Below are 20,172 nucleotides of genomic sequence, written 5' to 3' on the forward strand. Positions count from 1 at the left end.
AGGAGCAAGTAGAGGAGGTGCCTCTTGAGCCTCAAGCCAATCGGAGAGGCCGGATACCTCATGACAATGTGCCTGTTCCACCCCTACCTCCACCATGAGCGGCTCCACACTGGATCGTGCCCAATGAAGGTTATGCTAGTGTAATAGTCCCTCCCAGTATTAGGACGGATAACTTCCAAATCACCAATGTAATGCTCACTTTGATTGAGCAACGGGGTTTCTTTACCGGAGCTCCAATTCAAAATGCTTATAAACATTTAAAGGGCTTTGTGGATCATTTTGGGGGAGCAAGCAAACTAATATTTCCGAGGATGCATTGAGGTTAAGTCTTTTTTCCTTCTCTCTACGGGGGAAAGATTTAGATTGGTTGGAACTATTGCCGAACCATTCAATTCACATATGGGATGAGTTGGCGGAAAAGTTCATTGCTAAGTTTTTCTCTCCCGGGCACATGGCTACACTTCGAGTTGAGATCTTGGCATTCAATCAAGAGCCGAATGAACCACTACACGGAATATGGGAGCGCTATAGAATAATGGTTAAGGAATGTCCCAACAACGATATGACGGAAAAAATGATTCAACAAGCCTTTTATCGTGGGATTAACACAACCAAACAATGTGTAGTGAATCAACTAGCCAGTGGGAACTTTATGACTACGCCTTATGCGGAGGCATGTGAAATCGTGGATGAGATGGCGGAAATACCGTTGCCTTGTCAATCCCAAGCCAATGTTCCACAAGGTAATCCGAATATGATCCACATTCACAAAGAATTGCAAGATCAATGGCAAGCCACTGCCGAATTGACCACTACCATGACTCAACTAGAAAAGGCCCAACTAAATTAAGCGCAAGATCCTAAGCAAGTTAATATTATGGATGGAGCGAATGTGATGGTGAACAAGAGGAGGACCAAGGATCCACAAGTGCAAACTCGAGTGGAGAACTATGTGCAAGATGATGGTGGTTTTGAGCAAGACGATTCTTATAATGATCAAGGGGAAGAAGTGCAATATGTGAATAATTTTCAAGGGCAAAGAAACAACTTCCAAGACCCAAACCAACAACAATGGCGATCACAAAACAATCATGGCAATTGGAAATCTAACAATCAAAGGAATTGGCATAGCAACAACAATCAAGGAAATTGGAGTGGAAACAACCAAGGAAATTGGGGAGGCAACAACCAGGGTGGATGGAGTAACAATCAAGGCAACCAGGGGTCGGGTTTTCAAAGGCCCCTGATGTACCAACAATCGAGCAACCCGCCTCTTTATCCTTCCCATGGTTCAAGTTCTTCAAACAATGAGATGGGATATATTAAAAGTATGTTCAAACAAATGATGGAAAATAATGTCGATTTGGATGCCCAACTTGCCTCACACAACACATCAATCCGCAACTTAGAAGTTCAAATAGGGCAAATCTCTCAAGCTCTAAATTTTCGTCCTAAGGGGGCACTATCATGTGGCACGTTAGTAACAATACGGGGCATGCCATGGCGGTTATCACAAGAAGTGGAAGAGGTGGTAATGCACCCACCTCAAGTGGAAGGCGATTTATTGATGATGATCAGGTTATGCAAGAAGAAGAGATCCCGAACAATGTTGTGCAACCTAATGAGTAAGTTTGGATCGATATTAATGATAGTGTGGAAGAGACTCAAGAGGAGGTGAACCCGTCTAGGGAACATATTATTGACATACCAGAGTCGATAGAGCAAAAGGCTAAGGCACCATTGCCTAAGACTCCACCTCCATACCCTCAAATAATTTTCAAGAAAAATGGTGAGAATCAATTCAAGAAGTTCATTCAAATGATGAAGAGTCTCTCAGTCAATGTGCCATTGGTCGAAGCTTTGGAATAAATTCCCGGTTATTCAAAGTTTATGAAGGATCTTGTGACAAAGAAGCGGTCAATGAATTTTTAGACCATCAAAGTCACTCATCAATTGAGTACAATTGTTCATTCAATGGCTTCTAAGTTGGAGGATCCCAGTGCTTTCATGATTCCTTGTACAATTGGAAGTGCCGAGTTTGCTAAAGCTCTTTGTGATCTTGGAGAAAGTATAAATTTGATGCCCTATTCGGTTTTCAAGACTTTGGAATTTGGGAAACCAAGACCCACCTCTATGAGATTGCAAATGGCCGATCGTACCATGAAAAGGTCGTTGGGTGTAATTGAAGATGTTTTGGCCCGGGTTGATAAATTCATTCTTCTGGCGGATTTTTTCATTATGGATTGTGAAGTTGATTATGAAGTGCCAATTATTCTTGGGATACCTTTCCTTGCTACGGACAAGGCTCTTTGTGATGTTGAAGCCGGAGAACTCACTTTCTGGGTTGGTGATGAAAAAGTGGTATTCCATGTGTGTAAGTCTATGTGGCAACCAAATAGCAATGAGGTGTGTTATTTTGTCGATTTGGTGACCGATGTCATTGTTGATAATACAAGTGCCACAATCAATGTTGGTGATATTTTGGAGGTCGTTTTGCTCAATTTTGATGATGACAAGATGGATGGCTTCACGGAATGTGTGAACTCTTTGCAAGGAATGAGGTCGTACAACTATGCACCCCGAAAATTATCCTTGGATCTTGAAAATAGGAAGACTCCTCCTACAAAGCCTTCTATTGAAGAGCAACCTATCTTGGAGTTGAAGTTATTGCCTCCACATCTTCGGTATGAATTTCTTGGCCCTTGTTCTACTTTACCGGTAATTATTTTCTCTTGTTTGACTAACGTGCAAGTAGATTCCACATTGGCAGTGCTACAAAAGAGGAAGAAGGCTATTGGGTGGACCTTGATGGATATTCGGGTTATAAGCCCCGCCTTTTGCATACATAAGATCAAGTTGGAGGATGGCGCTAAACCGTCTATTGAACATCTAAGGAAACTCAATGAGGCTATGCAAGAAGTTGTCAAGAAGGAGATTATCATGTGGTAGGATGTCGGGGTTGTCTACCCCATCTCCGATAGTTCATGGACTTCTCCAGTTCAATGTTTCCCAAAGAAGGGGGGCATGACGGTGGTCACTAATGACAAGAATGAATTGATTCCTACAAGAATGGTGACCGGTTGGAGGGTGTGTATGGATTATCTCAAGCTCAACAAAGTCACAAGGAAAGATCACTTTCCACTTCCTTTATTAGATCAAATGCTCGATAGATTTACCGACCGTTCTTTCTATTGCTTTCTTGATGGATACTAGGGCTATAACCAAATTCTCATTGCTCCGGGTGATCAAGAGAAAAGAACCTTTACATTTCCCTATGGTACTTTTGCTTTCAAGTAGAAGCCATTTGGTTTGTGCAATGTACCAATGACTTTACAGACATGGTGGAGGACTACCTTGAAGTTTTCATGGATGACTTCTTGGTGGTTGGAGATTCTTTTGATGATTGTCTTGCAAATTTGGACAAAGTGTTAGCTAGATGTGAAGAAACCAATTTGTTGCTCAATTAGGATAAATGCTATTTCATGGTCGAGGAAGGTATTGTCCTTGACCATAAAATCTCAAGGAATGGAATTGAAGTTGACAAGGAAAATATTGAGGTGATTTCTAAGCTTCCACCCCCAACTTCGGTAAAGGGTGTGCGGAGTTTCTTAGGCCATGCGGGTTTTTATCGGCGCTTCATCAAGGATTTCTTTAAGGTGGTGAACCCGTTGTGCAAGCTTCTTGAGAAGGATGCCAACTTTAATTTCAATGATGATTGCATAAGAACTTTTGAATTATTGAAGCTCAAGTTGACAACTACTTCCATCATCACCGCTCCAAATTGGATTGTGCCTTTTGAACTCATGTGTGATGCAAGTGACGTAATGGTTGGGGATTTTTTGGGACAACGCATCAATAAGATTTTCCATCCGGTCTACTATGCTAGTAAGACCATGAATAGTGTCAAAGTTAACTATACCGCTACGGAGAAAGAGCTCCTTGCTATTGTGTTTACAATTGAGAAGTTTTGCCCGTACTTGATGGGTGCAAACATTATTTTTCACACGGATCATGCGGCGCTTCGTTATCTTATGAGCAAAAAGGACTCCAAATCTCGGTTGATGTGATGGGTGCTCTTGTTACAAAAATTTGATATTGACATCTAAGATAGAAAATATAATAAAAACCAAGTGGCGGACCACTTGTCTCATTTGGAGGAGGAGTGGAGGCCGCATGATGGACTTGAAATCAATGACTCCTTCCTCGATGAGCAACTTTTGGCAATTACAACGAAAGAGGTGCCATACTTCGCGGACTTAGAAAATTTTCTTGTGTGTGGAATCATTCCGGATGAGTTATCTTCAAGCCAAAGGAAGAAGCTCAAAAGGGATTGTCAAAATTATTATTAGGATGAACCATACCTTTTCTGAATTTATACGAATGAGGTGATTAGGATGTGTGTACCAAAAGAAGATCAAGGTGATATTCTTGGGGCTTGTCATTCTTCGCCATATGGTGGTCATCATGGTAGAGCAAGAACGGCAGCCGCTTAGTTGTGGTTTCTATTGGCCCACTCTTTACAAGGATGCTACTGAGTTAGTGAAAATATGTGATGAATGTCAACGGGCCGGTGAAATCTCAAAGAAAATGAAATGCCTCTCACCATCATTTTGGATATTGATATTTTTTATGTGTGGGGCGTTGACTTAATGGGCCCTTTTGTGAGTTCTTGTGGAAATACCTACATCTTGGTCGCGATAGATTATGTGTCCAAATGGGTTGAGGCCGTCGCTTTACCCAACAATGAGGCGAGAAGTGTAGTGGCTTTCTTGAAGAAGAATATTTTCACAAGATTTGGTACTCCTTGTGCAATTATAAGCGATGGGGAGTCACACTTTTGCAACAAGGCTTTTGACATTATACTTAGAAAGTATGGTGTTACTCACAAAGGCACGACTTCCTATCACCCACAAGCTAGTGGGCAAGTGGAAGTCTCCAACAGGGATATAAAGAGTATCTTGTCTAAAGCGTGAATGCTAATCGGACGGATTGGTCCAAGAAGCTTGATGATGTATTATGGGCTTATCGGACGGCTTACAAAACACCTATCGGAATGTCGCCATTCTGGTTGGTATTCGGAAAAGCTTGTCATCTTCCGGTGGAACTAGAGCAGAAGGCAATGTGGGCTTTAAAGAAGTTGAATCTTGATTGGGATGTAGCAGCTAACTTGAGGGTTGCACATTTGAATGAATTGGATGAGTTTCGGTACCATGCTTATGTGAGTTCATCCTTGTACAAAGAAAAGATGAAATATCTTCATGACAAATACATTTGGAATAAAGAGTTCAAGGTGGGCGATCTTGTATTGTTGTTTAACTCAAGGTTGGGGATGTTTCCGGGGAAGCTAAAATTCAAGTTGAGTGGTCCTTTTGAAATTGTTGGTATGGCACATTTTGGTACATTAGACTTGAAGAACAAAAACAATAAAGTATTCTGAGTCAATGGTCATCGGGTGAAGCACTACTTGGGCAAGGTTGGAGATAGCCACGTAGTGGGGGTCATTCACTTCATTTGAGGGTATTCTGCGTCGTACCGCGATGTTAAATCGGGCGCTTCTTGGGAGGAAACTCATGTTCATTTCCTTTTTCTTTTATAGTTAGGTGTTATTTGAGTTCTAACTTGATTTAAAGTGTGTTGCAGGGATGAGTGTGACTTACAAGAGAGGTGGACAAAAATATGGCTAAGTGTTCAAGATTGTGGGGATAACATTTTATTTGTGCGGACCGTACATTTCTATGTGCCATGGCAGAAGAGCATTGTGGCCGCACATTTCTCTTGTGGACCGCACATTTAAAATATTAAAAGAAGTGTCAAAATACTAACTCTCTAAAGTTTGAGCTTGTTAGTGCGGAGGTTGATTTGCGACTGCACGTGAAATCTGCGGCCGTACCTGAAAATGTGCGGACCCCATATTAGGTTCTGAGACGAGTCCACCAGGTGACAGAGTGCAGACCGCTCATGAAAATATACGGCCGCACTCGCTTATTTCTCCTTCTCAAATAGTTGGTATAAATAGAGGAATAGGGCTCATTTTACACTTTTCCCTCTCTGAACAAAACAATGTTGCTCTGTTGATTTTTCTTGAGAGATTTTAACTGTCCTCACACACAACCACCTTGATTATTCACTCATTACACTCACTCTACTTGGTATGCTTCAATTTCATGTTAAATTTTTTGTGTTAGTTTAATTTTTAGATTTTTAATCTTTTTAGGCCATCTATTATTAGAGTTCAATTATGTGTCCATGTGGGGTAGATCTGAACTGGGTAAACTTAATACATGCTCTAATGGGTTTGGGTTAGTGAAATTTCATATTTTTACAATGTTGCCATGTCTATTTATGCGAGAATTTGAAAAACCTAAGTAGGCAGAATAAGACTGTTCGTAACTTTTTGATATATGCGGTCGCACTTGAATTTGTGCGGTCTGCAGATTGGAAATTTTGGCAACTTAGTGAAGAAGAGATTTGTGGCCGTAAGTTAAAATATGCAGACCACAGATTTCCTTCTGTGGCCGCAGTAGGCCATTTCTCTATCATCAGAGACTCAGCAGTTTTGAGAGTCTGAAGTAAGACCGCAAGTTAAAATATGCGGACCGCACTTCCTTTCTGAGGCCGTACAACAAATATCTGCGGACCGAAACTCCCTTCTGCGGCCGCACATCAAAAATGTGTGGCCCCGTAGATCCCTTTACCTGCAAACATGTATTACATTCATAACCCCACTGTGTCCAATTGTTTCTCCCTTACCTACATAAGTCCTGAATGTGTTGTATAATGAATTGCAACTAACATTATTCTTTGTTTTGATACAGACAATGGTTCGATCAAGAGGTCGAGGTGACACTTCAAAGGGAAGAGGTGAATCTTCTCGGGATCAAGGTAGAGGTACCTTGCCCCTTGTCCAGCCTAAGACAATTAGGAAGAAAACCACAGCCGGCAGAGGGAGATGTGTCAACCTCTCCGAGTCTAGCTCCTATGTCCTGTATAGAAAAGTGTCAGAGGGCAACTCAGCCTCTGTACAGGAAGAGCAGATAGCCACAAAGTCAAGTCCACAGGGGAGATACCATCTCAGGGATGAGCCTTCTTCATCTCACAATACCTCTGAGGGGTCGGAGAGTGCTAGCCAGGCTTCTGAGCCATCAGCTACACCAGTCACAGAAGCACAGACTATAGAGGAGATCCCCGATGATGGTAGAGGGGGAGATGGTATAGCCACAAGTGTAGAGAGATCAAAGAAGAAGGAGGTCTGGGAAGATAGGTTTGTCAGCTTGGCCACCTTCACTGATTTTCATATGTGATGGCCGGTGAGGTCGTTGACTCTTGAGAGACAGTTCCTATTGAACGATTTGGAGACATACAACCCGGCGATCTTGAGGCAATTAAGAGCACGAAAGGGGTGGATGTGGTTCACTTAGAGAGTGGAGGATGCCAAAGAATACCTCATCCGAGAGTTCTATGCTAATGTTGCTCATATAAAGAAGGGGATGAAGGTGACCAAAATGCGCAACCTCAAGGTGAGGTTTAATCAGTGATGTGTGGCTATAATTTCATAGTTTCGTACATTATGTGCCTTGCATTTTACAAGCTTTAATGATAAATTACACTTTATTTGCGCATAATGGAGTCTATTTTATGTGAAGGTGAATTAGAGATGAAAGTAGAGCAAAAGAGACACTTAAACGTTGAAAGTGTGCTCGAGAACAGTGAAAAGGAGAGACCTGGCGAGGCCAGCCAAAGGCCAGGCTGAACCAGGCATTAGGCTGGCGACACCAGGCCTGGGGCCAGGTCCAATCCGAATTTTGAAGGCTTATTTCGTCTCCTGGTTTGACTAGGACTTGACCTGCACGTTTAGGTTTTATCCTACACATATAAATAGACCTAAAAAATGCCACTTTGGGGTGGAGACCGAGATTGGACAGAGAGACCGACATTAGACCGGGGATTCGACCTAAGGAGGAAAGAACACACTAGGAGCAAGGCGGAGAATTCTTCTACGAGTTTTTCACTTCCTTCTTTCTATTTTCATTATTGGTTATGAATTCTAGTATTGTAGTTATGCATACTATTATGAATAGCTAATTTTTTATCTAGGGTTTTGATGGAACCTATTGGAGGATGATTTTCTTGTTACGTTAATATAGATTTGACGTAGTATTTTCTCTATTTGTTCAACTATATTATTCTTGTGGTTGATTGAAGGGCCCTCAATTAGCTGTGCCTATTTAGTATGTATTACTCGGGAGAGAATGCATATTTAGGTAGTTGTTGAACAACATCACTTCTAAATGTATATGAGGGATCAATACGGAAGGTTTAAAGGTGGGATTAGGGATAACAAAATATTGGTGCTATCTGAGTGAGTTATACTTAATGCCAGCTAGCGTAATTCGGAAGAATATGTCTAGTAAATTGTGGTAATTACTTGGGAGAGAGTTACAACAGTTAGAGTGCTCATGATCGATAGAGAAAACTTAGGCAAATTTATAGGAAACGTAGCAGAAAGAATCCGACAATTGAAAAAATCATAACTCTAGACCTCCTTAGTCTTGTCTAGAATTTCATCCATGTTAGTTGATAATTTTACTGCTTTATAATATTTGCTAGTTAATTAGTAAAAATAAAAATCAAATCTTTATAACTAGAAAATTATTTGAACTTGTGTTGCTTTGCAATATTGAACAGTTATAACTAAGCCTTAGTTCTCTGTGGGATTCGACTCCGGACTTGTAAACCGGATTATATTTGCAACGAGGGAGGCATGGGTGTCTTGCCCGAGTTGCATGATACTAAGGAAAAGGAAAAAAGTGAGAAAGTTGTTTATTAAAATTATAATGAAGCCTTACACAATTGAGATTTTTTTTGTGGCAAAAATTTATATTAGAGTATCAAAATATGTTGATGAAATTGTTGAGCTATGACATGTTTCCTACAAATTTAGATAAGTTGTTGGAAGTTAAAGTTTCTTTTGAGATGTCTTTATTACTTAGTTGAGAAATACTATAAGATAATATTGTGTATGTGAATTTTCCACTGTATTAGAAGGATACAGTGATGAATCTTTTCTATTTGAAATATTATTTACATCTACTTATTAATTAGTACATTATTTTACATTTAATATATTAAGTTTTGAACCCTCTTGACATAACCCAGCCTATATAAACATGGTCTTTGGAGAGGGAAAGACATACTTTCTAACGTAACTTTTTGAATCATCTTCTTCCTTCAATATGTTGGGTTTTTTCCTTGAATTTTCTGCTATTTTTGTTCCTAGTTTTATAACTGGAAGAACTTGTTGAATCCTGGGGGATACGCCTAATTTTATTTATTATTGTGTGGGCGAAATATCCTTAAGGACAGTGTCCTTGATACGCCTAAAGCTAACTCCTATTCTCCATAATCAACTTTTTCAACACCCCCCCCCCTCCCCCTGCTCTTCTGAATTATCGCCGTTGAAGAAGTCAGGTGCAGAGCTACCCTTCTGCTTATAACAGTTTCGACATAACCCAATAACTTTGACCAAGTCCCTATAATTTTATTTTTTTTAAAATTCAAAACTCATAAACTCAAAAGTGCAGCTGTATAGGTGTTACTCAATATAACAATTGTCTAATTTTTTTCCCATGGTTAAGTTCCATAATATTTTCATGGAGACGAACTGTGTTTTTCGATTGAGATGACTGAGACACTAGACTAAATTAAAACCAAAGCAAGAGATTAAATTTGGAGGAATAATCGTATAATATTCTTGTTTTCTCCCATAAAAGTACGGCAAATTAAATAGGGCCATGGCTAGTTGTATTATCAATAGATTAACATTTAAAACTTGGCAGAACGGTGGGGAGATTTAAAAAAGAATCTTTAGAATATAATAAGCTGGGAATTAATTATAGTTTAAAGTTGAACGAATATCAAAGGTGCACGCCAATGCGCCATATTATTATATTGGTGTGCGTATCTCGTCCCTAGTCCCTAGTAGGCTTCCACCATTATAAATACAGTGCGGAGCTGTTTCTGCCTTGTAAAAGGAAAATTGTTAAGAGAAATTAGAGACACCTAAAAATATGATAGGACCAAGTCGTCCATTGTTCGTTCTATTTGGGTCATCAATAGTGCAGTTAAGCTACGATTTTCATGGTTGGGGTGCAACCCTCACTAGCCTCTACTCTCGCAAGGTATGTCTTCCTTTGTCCTTTGAGTTAATAATTCTTATCATATGCATTAGATAAGTGTGATTTGCTCCTAATTAGTCGTCCACTAAATATACCTTCAAAATTTTCTCGATGCCACAATAAGAATCTCAATTAATTCTAAGCAAGTCCTTTTCTATACAAAAGTTGAAGGTAATATTTTCAGCTTTAAACTCATCATTTTATTCTATACTTGAAACAGGCTGATATTTCATTGCGTGGATATGCTGGTTGGAACTCAAGGATGGCTCTTCAAGTTTTGGACGAAGTTTTCCCAAAGATATACCTGTCAAAACGGGCTGCCAGCCTAGCTTACATGGGCCTTGGTATTTGAAGTTGGTTGGGCGGGGTCGGCTAACAATTTTGATGGGTCTTAAAATGGTTAGCTCAACCCAACCTTATGTAGGCCGCGACCCCATAAGGACTTAGTATATTTTGAGTTTGAGCTATATTTTTTGTTATTTTTTAGTTCCTTTTTCCTTTTCCTTTTTATATTTTTAATTCAATATTTTTTTTATTCGGCCCACGTGCGAATCAGCCCAACCTCAGTCAAGCTTCACGAGCTGTGCGCTTACTTGGGACGGTCTAAAAAAAATTCGTTTTTAAATGGGCTCTAAAATTTTAACCCTACTAAATCACGGGTTAAGTTGGACCCGCCCAACAAGCCAAACCCATATTTACGGCTTTACTCAAAGCTACCTACTTTACGGAATATTGTGTACATGTTTTATTTTGAATAATTAACCCAAATAGCCGTCCACCATATCACTTAAACTAAAGATAACCACTGAATGTATAATATATACATAATTTATGTATTACATGTGTATAATTATGTATAATCAATGTATAATTAATGTATAATTTATGTATATGGCTAGAAAAAGTAAACAATTAATATGGCTGGCTATTTGTGTAAAGATCCCTTTTATTTTCAATGATTTGTGTGCCTCATCAACATCCTACAACTTGCTAGAAAAAAACTTCCTACAAAACATTAAAACAACTTTTTTAGATGGACTCTTCTTTTGCATGAAAATAATAGGGATCTATATCTAAATAGATTTATTGTTTATCTTTTTTAGTTGGTATATATAGTCTATACATTATTTATATATGCTTCCACGCATGATTATACATATATTGTATATCACTCGCCATTTTTAATTTAAGTTGTTTGATGAGAGACTATTCTAGTTAACTTTAGAATAAATATAAACCAACTAAAATGTTGTGAATTTTATCCATGCATTAGGCAGAATTAATGAAAAAGCTAAAATATTCGAAAATTACTGGTTCGATTGTCAGCGCGTAAGGCCCATTAAAAGGGAAAGCGCTCCCTATCAAGGGTTCCATTCCTAAGGCTCGAGCCAAAGCCTCTAGTGAAGTTTAGAGAGATTTTATTTATCCTACCACACCCCTTAGTGGTAGCTAAAATACCCGTTTTCATTAGAGTTAAACCCAAGAGTTTAGATCTAATTGGCTAGTCGATATTCCAAAATTTATGATAATATATATTTGTCTTCCTCCAAAGAAAATTTTATTGATCTGGAATCGTAATCTATTATTTTTTGTTTAATTCCGAGGTAGGATGCGGATGTTAAACCTTCTCTTGTCATACTTTATTTTGGTGGAAATGATTCAGTAGATCCTGAGTTTCCTAGCAGCGCTCATGTCCCTCTTCAAGAATATGTTGAAAACATGGGGAGAATTGCACTTTATATCACGGTAAATATTTAATCATTTTTTTTTTGTAACTAACTTTTGTATTAACACCTTTGAAACTGTACAAAGCTATAGCTAACTAAAACAAGCACAACTAGCTATCTAAATACCAACTAAAACAATAACTCTGACCTATACAAGCCAGTATGTAAACTAGACTCTAGAATATAAAACTTTGCATCAAGGTCTTAACTCTTGTTGATGCTCTCACATGACAAATATAGGCAATTTCTCGCATAATTATCTCCCAATTGCGATACTTCTTTTCAAAGATCCTTTGGTTCCTCTCCATCCATAAAGCATAAACACATTCAGCATACACCATTTTGAAGATTTGAGCTTGCTGCGATTTTCCTCTGGCATTGTAGATAACCCAAGCTATATGCTGGTCCCAAGTCTGTAAAATCTTCTCCTTTCTTTGCATCCATTATTGCATTATGCTCCATTTAGACTTAGCAAATTCACATTCACCAAAGAGATGGTCCCTTGTTTCCACATGATTTTGGCATAGTATACAAGTCAGGTCAACAGTTAAACCTCAAGCCACCATTCGATCGGCTGTTTATAGTCTATCTTCTAGTTCCAGCCACATTGTAAACATTGCTTTAGGCTTAGCATAATTTCCAAACATGAGACACTTCCAAGGCACCGGCACATAGATAAGAATAAGTTGCTTGTACACAGTGTTGATCATGCTTCGAGTAGTTCTAACAGGTGGTATTAATCCCAGGTTCTCCTTGTTTTTCAGTAGTTTCCTAATGATCCAACATGCCTGTGAGGGAATTGTTATGTCCCTTAGGGGTTTGCCTTTGATATAATACGCATGGATCCATTGAATCCACATTTTATACTGTTTGTGTGCAATGTCCCAGCATGTTTTGATTAGAGCAGCTTGGTTCCACAATTTAATGTTTATAAGATTAAGTCCTCCCATCGACTTAGGAGTGCATACCTTATCCCAAGCCACTAGAGCTTTCTTGGTGAGTAGTATATTAATTCCAGACCAAACAAAACTTCTGCAATAAGCATCTATAGTTTTCAATACCTTAGCAAGTATTAAGAACATGTGAGCTCAGTAAGCCTGAATTCCAAAGAGCACTAATTTGACCAACTGAGTTCTGCCAGCATAGGACAATTTTTTTGCAGTCCAAGAAGTTATTTTGGCAGTGATCTTCTCTATAAGGGGTTGCCACTGTAGTAATGTAAGCTTTTTTGTTGATAAAGGAACCCCAAGATATTTGAAAGGGAGAGTACCATGCACAAATCCTAAGTGTCTCAGTATGTTGTCTTTATCTTCTTGCTTGACTCCACCAAAATACACACAATTTTTGCCTAGATTAGCTTGTAGTCGTGATGCTTCAGAGAATTGGCTGAAACACTTGTGTAAAGCAGTGATAGAGGATAAGTTCCCTTTGGCAAAAAGAAGCTGGTATTCCTAGCTTTGCACACCTTGGATGGAACTGAAAAGTTCTGTTATCTTTTAACTCATTGAGCTTCCTGCTTAGGTACTTCATAGCTACTGCAAACAAAAAAAGGAGACATTGGGTCCCCTTATCGAAGGCCTCTTGCAGCATTGCATGTCAATTTTAATCATGCATCTGGAGATATATTTTTTTTCTGGTGTAAGATTTGATAAGCTCATGAGCAAGAATGATATTGTCAGCTATTTTCCTGCTTAGAATAAAACCTGTTTGGGCCTCACAAATAATGTTTGTTACCACACCTTGCAATCTGGAAGTTAGTATTTTAGCAATCAATTTGTATAGGACAGTACATCAAGCAATGAGTCTATACTCCTTTACTGAATTTGGATTGGCAGTCTTTAGGATCAGAGTAATGACAGTACAGTTTATTGCCTTATACAATTTTTCAGTTTTGAAGAACTCCTTTATGGCTTCCACTACCTCTGTTTTCACTATGGGCCATACTTTCTTTAAAAAGTAGGCATTGTATTCATCCACACCTGGTGATTTATCATTTCCTATTGATGATAATCCTTCTTAGATCTCTTGTTCAGTCACCTCTGCACATGACCTTAGTCTTTGTTGATGTGAGATGGTTGGCCCTTTTGTCATAGTGATCTTGTTAACTGCTGGCAAAGTTTGAGCAGCTGATCCCATCAATCCTTTATAAAAGTTCACTATTTCCTTCTTGATTTCCTTTGGTTCAGACAACTTCTTGTTATTGAGAGATGTAAGTTCTGCTATCTGTTTCTTTTGTGTTCTCTCCTTGATCAGAGCTGAGAAGTATTTGGAGTTGGGAATCTCCTAGTTTGATCTAGTTGGCTTTGGATTTCTGCTGTAGTGCACTTTCTTGAATCATGGACCATCTCTCCAGGTTCTGTATTAAGTCTCTGTCTTTTCCCAGTAGATCAGTAGTACACCTCATGTGTATTTGTTCCTGAGTGATTACTAAGTCTTGCCTGGCCTTTTCAATTTTCTGAGTAATGAATTTGAACTCTTCATTATTCAGTTTCTTTAGTAAAGGTCTGAGATTGTTCAGCTTCATCCAAATGTTCTTCATCCTAGTTGTATTATAAGACTGTTGCCAAACATGCATGCTCTACAATGTTCCAGAAGCCCTCATGATTGGCCCATACATTAAAGAATTTAAAAGGCACCTTTATGTTGTTATTAGAAGAGGTCAATGTTAGTAGAATGGGAGCATGATCTGATATAAAAGATATATCATCTATAAAATCTATCTGATCCTATTTGTTTATGGACCATGTATAGTAGTCTCTTTTCCATTGTAACTCGGTTAAGAGTAATATTTACTCGTTTTCACTGTTTAAATCAAACCAAGTAAACATTTTAAGTTTTTAACTATAAGCAGTTAAAATATGTGTATGCAAAACTTGTTGTATATACGTTGAATGAGGGTAATTAAGTTTTACTCAGTTTATCATTATTTGAAACCTTTTCCTAGCTATTACTCTTACACTTTATTTGGTATTTCTAACATAAATCTTGTCACGTATATCACTTACAGAGCCTTTCAGAAAATACTCGTCTGATTATGCTAAGCGCTCCTCCGGTGAACGAGGAACAAATTGTTCAATTTTATGGGTAATTTAACTCCGATGCTGAAAATGACTTCTTGATTAATTTTTAAGTAATTTAAATGATGTTTAAAAGTATGTATTCATCTTGCTTCTGACCATTACAACCTGAAATTAATTATCAGCGATAATCGAGGTAGATATAACGAGACCTGCCGCATATACTCAGAAGCTGGTATAAAATTAGGCCAAGAATTAGGCGTGAAGGTTATAGATTTTTGGTCTGCACTTCAGGAACGCCCAGATTGGTTGACTACAGTCTTCTGGTAAGTTGAAATCTCTACTAATTTTAATCTCTACTTTCGTGTTAATATATGGAGTAGTAGTAAATAATATTGTTTCATTTTGAATCAAAGAAATTAAATTATATACATTGCGCGTAAATTTTGTGTACATTACTAGTAAATTTTAGCGTGTGATAATCGGTTAATTACCATTTTATGAGAATTAAGTTAGTTTTTTAATTTTGTGTTTGTGTAGGGATGGGATGCATTTAACAAAGGAAGGAAGTGACATTTTGGTAAAGAAAATCTCGAGGGTACTTAGAGAGGTAGACTGGGAGCCAAGCCTACACTGGACAAAAATGGCTGATGAATTTTCTGATATTATCATACCACTCGCTTCTGGGATGAACCTTGACAACTGGCAGAATGAGTATATTGAATAAAACTCTAAATCTTTTAGGTGCATATATTAACATATGCAAGAATAAGACATGTACTCTTCATTTCCCGTTTTCTTGTTTGATCTTTTAAACTACTACTAATAAAAAAAGGAATTAGCACGGACAAATTAAATTCTGTAGCTAAACAGAAAAATATTAGCAACGGATTAGTGAAAGATTATCAAGAAATTATTTTAGTTACAAACGATTTAGCGACATATTAGCGATGAAGTTATTAACTAATTCCAGTATATTTTGTAGTGACTCTTCTGCAAAGGAATAAATGTAATCCCTACGAAGGTTTTGCCTTTTCCTTGAAGGGTTTGCTTTCTTGTAGAATGCTTCTGTGCGTGCTACTCCTATGTGTTATGGAAAGTTAAGTAATATATTGCAAAGAACACTATTCTGATGTTCATTTTGGAAACTAACGATTCATTTATTAGTAAAAATGCGACTTTAATTTGCTCTCCTGTGAGGAAGCCCTTTAGTTTCTCCATTAAGCTTAAAGACACCGTTCTATATAAGTACCAAGCTAAATCACTAGGCAGGGTATACATATGTCGGTTTTGGTTCGGGTTTTCTAATTACCAAACAAAACCAATTGTATCGAGTTATTAAATCTAAAGACCAAACCAATAAAAGTCGGACTTTTTAATCTCGGGTTTTCGGGTTGTTTCGGGGGGGTTTTCCATATAGTTTTCATAGCACAAAACATAGAATTTGTGCTCCAAATATTTCTTTAATCCTAGTAAGACATAACTATATGAGGTGTTTCCAAGAAACTAACATAAAATATGAGATTAGTCATGGCATTGTATTAAAAAATCAACAATAAAGATAATAAAATCGCATAAAATAAATATTATTAATAAGCCATAATGAAAATAAACATAATCTTAAATTACTAAGTTGCTAAAATAAGTATGACTAATAAGTACTATTATTTACATGACTAATTAAGTTTTGCATTTTATCTAAACCATGAAAAAACTAAATAAATAGATATGCCATTCCTAACAATTGAATTGAATGTCTTTTGTTAACATTAATATTTATTTGATTATGGTTTGGGATTTGTTTGAGTTACTACCATTTATGGACTATAAAACTTATTGGAGCATTCAAAAATGATAAGTCCAAGCTTGAAATAATACGTTAAAAGATAAAATTATGAAAAAGTTCAAGAAATATTGATAAACTACATTAGAATAAATATATATATATTTAAAACTTTCATAAATGTAATGTCAGGTTGGTTTGGTTTTGGTTTGAATTTTTTTAGTTAAAACCAAACCAAACCAATTATGGTCAAGTTTTTTTCCCAACAACAAACCAAACCAAACCAAACCATAGTCTGGTTTTTTTTCTCGATTTGACTCGGATTATCGGTTTGATTCGGTTTATCGATTTTCTTTGTACACCCCCTATCACTAGGTATCGACAGCAAGGAATAACAACATATAGACTTAGGTCTAATGTAATCCCTAGAAAATATAAGTTTTGGGAAATTATCCTTTTAGGAAAATAAGACCCAGGTCTAATGTTTGCTCATATAATTTTAAGTTTGATTACAGATTATTCGATTGTAATCTAGCGTTTGCAATAACTCATAAAATTTTAGACCGATAAAATTTTGGTTTGCTAAAAAATGATCTTTAGACCATGATTTAAAAAATTTATCAGTTACAAGAAAAACAAAAAGAGGGTCATTTCCTAAACAGTTGATACAGAAAGGGACAATCGGCAAAAGTTTCATGTACCGTTTGGATCGGGAGAAATTCAAAAATAGGCAGATTTACAAGTGGTTATTCAAAAATAGCCACAATTTCAAAAGTCATCGAAATTTAGTCACTTTTCATGTAAAGATAAATCTGAACGAAAACACTATTCAAAATCCAGAAAATACTCCAGCATAATATACTGGAATTCTAGTATAATATATTGGAACTCCAGTATAATCCAGTATACTTTATTGGAACTCCAGTATACTGGAGTTTGGAGTTCCAGTATACTTTGCTGGAACTCCAGTTTAATATACGGGAGTTCCAACAAAGTATATTGGAACTTTAGTATATTATACTGGAGCCACCAAAATATATCGGTCCAACATAATATGCTGGAAGTTCATACACAGATGCACCGAACTCCAGCATATTATGCTGGACCGGTCTCTGTTGCAGCAAAATAGTGACTATTTTTTAATGACTTGACAAACGCCGGCTATTTTTAAATGACCAGTCCGAAAACTGGCTAGCCCGTGCTATTTTAACGTTTGGATCGGGAAAACCCGGCCCTTTTGTTGTAAGGTTACTCCTTGAGCTAATTTTGTCATTTTCATTTGCCTTATTCTTCTTTTTTTCCTTCATGTTTTTCTGGTCAGAGCTTCTCAATGTCTCATCTCATATGCGAGTCCACAAGTACAAATCAACCATTGGCAAGTACCTTTCTTAGTAAAGACAAAGCACATACTTCCTCCCTTTCAATTTATGTGAACATATTTTTTTTTTAGTCCATGTCAAAAATAATGATCTTTTTCTCTATTTAAAAATAATTTACCTTTATGCAATGATTTATAGCCACACAAAATATATGTGCCTTATTTTACACCACAAATTCAAAAGTCTTCTCTCTTTTCTTAAACTCCGTATCCAGTCAAATGAGTTCACGTAAATTGAATTTAATTTCATTTTAATATTAAATAATTTAACACGTGGGTTATTAATTATTGGCCTGCTGGAGGATTTTTATTGACAAACTGCTACTCTGTTTTGCATTTGATAATGCTAAATTTGTGTTAGGGAATCAAAATTACCTCATAACAAGTTAAAGTATTGATAATAAAAAAATATATTACATCTGTATCTTTAATTAAGTAAAACCCTAATTAAAAGCTCATATTGAAGTACAAAGCAAGAAAGAAAATCATTCACTTCTAGTAACCAACTAGTATGGCCAGCCCGTGCAGCGCACGGGCCCAATAACATTGCTAAACAGTACATTATTGTTCCAAATAAAAAAGAAAATTTTTCATAAATCACTATTGAGAGATAAACTCAAGATGTACGAGAGCTTTTTGCTCTCTTGTTTCAATTTAAAACAATTGATCTCTTGTTTCAATACTGTATGTGAATTTGTTATAAAATTCTAATATAGCTATGTATGTTAATTTCTGAAAGTATAGCAACGAATGGTAAATACAATTATATTTGTTGTGTCGCATAATTTTTTCAAAAAACATTATATTTTTATTGGTCCTAACTATTATCCGAAATTTTTTTTTTAAAAGAAATTTATTTTATGATCATGTTGGCTAAATAACACGAGTTTCTGCCTAACTTATATGTTTTGAGAATATAAATTTTAACATCATAGCAAACATCAGTTTTTATATATTATTTCAAATGAAAAATGTGACAGTTCAAATAAAAAAAAATATAGATTGTATGCTACAACCCAAGAATTATTACGAAATTGTCCCCTTTATTTTATCACTTTTTTTTTTTTGCGTCCTTTATAAATTAGCTGGGAACTCTTCTTCTTTTTTTTCAACATTTGAACGTCAAATTCTTTTAGTTATCTTTCACTTTTGTGTCTACTTGTAATTGAAATTAATTTTTAAAAGTGTAAACTTTACGTTGATCCTCAAAGAATTGGATGGAAAAGTAATATATTATTGGTAAAGAAATTCAATCTCATCTAACTGGCCTTTGTTATCACTTTTCTTCATATTTCTTTAAATGTATTTACATTAGCTTTCCATTTAATTTGCAAAGTACCTTGTTCCTTTATACTTATGTCTACTTCAATCTATAGTTCGAAGACAATTATGTTATTAGTATTGATTGACAACTTTGCATCTAGATGTTCAACCAAAGACGATTTAAAAGATCCCAAAGTACCTAACAGTGACAATAGAATTAACAAAATCAAGCATCGCAATGTTTAAATCTCTTCATAAGTCCTGGTAAGCAAAATTAACATGCTACACTCCTTTCTATTTGTCATTACCAAAAACTTTTTGAAAATCTTTGGAATATATTTTAATCCATGGTTGATTTGAAAATTATTTAATCTTTGAGTTTTTACTTGTATATAAAATGATCATCTCTTTAAAACTATTCCCTTCGATTACAGTAATTAAAATATCACTGTTCAAATTGAACAAAAATAATTTATCACAGTTAGAACAATTAAAATAATTGCCAGTACAAATATGGATGCAAGAACCTAGTGATAATATTTCCTCAATGAAGATCGACTCCTCTTCGAATTATATGCTCCTTCCTTGATTTTTCGGTCTCTAAATTTCAAGCAAATTGAGATATTAGAGAAGGATGACATTTTCTAGAAATAACTTTTTTTTAAAGTTTTGATCATCCTAAATCTCAATTAACCATATCACAGACCTTTAAACAAAATGAGATATTAGAGAATAAATGTAATTTCTAAAAAGAGCCTTTGTTTTATCCTCTCTCTTTTTTTTAAAGTTTTGATCATCCTAAATTTCAGTTAACCCTAAATGGCTAAAT

At 36.5% G+C, this 20,172-nt stretch overlaps 1 long non-coding RNA gene across 1 annotated transcript; it reads left to right on the top strand.

Moving 5' to 3' along the window:
• Positions 1-10,040: 10,040 nt before the first annotated feature.
• LOC107788008 (uncharacterized) lies at positions 10,041-15,984 on the top strand. The gene is made up of 4 exons (XR_012706467.1): positions 10,041-10,178; positions 10,396-14,986; positions 15,105-15,245; positions 15,460-15,984. It is a non-coding gene; the product is annotated as an uncharacterized LOC107788008 (long non-coding RNA).
• The last annotated feature ends 4,188 nt before the right edge of the window (positions 15,985-20,172 follow it).

The sequence above is a fragment of the Nicotiana tabacum genome, chromosome 24, assembly GCF_000715075.1.
Source record: "Nicotiana tabacum cultivar K326 chromosome 24, ASM71507v2, whole genome shotgun sequence".
In the NCBI taxonomy this organism is placed as follows: Eukaryota; Viridiplantae; Streptophyta; class Magnoliopsida; order Solanales; family Solanaceae; genus Nicotiana; species Nicotiana tabacum.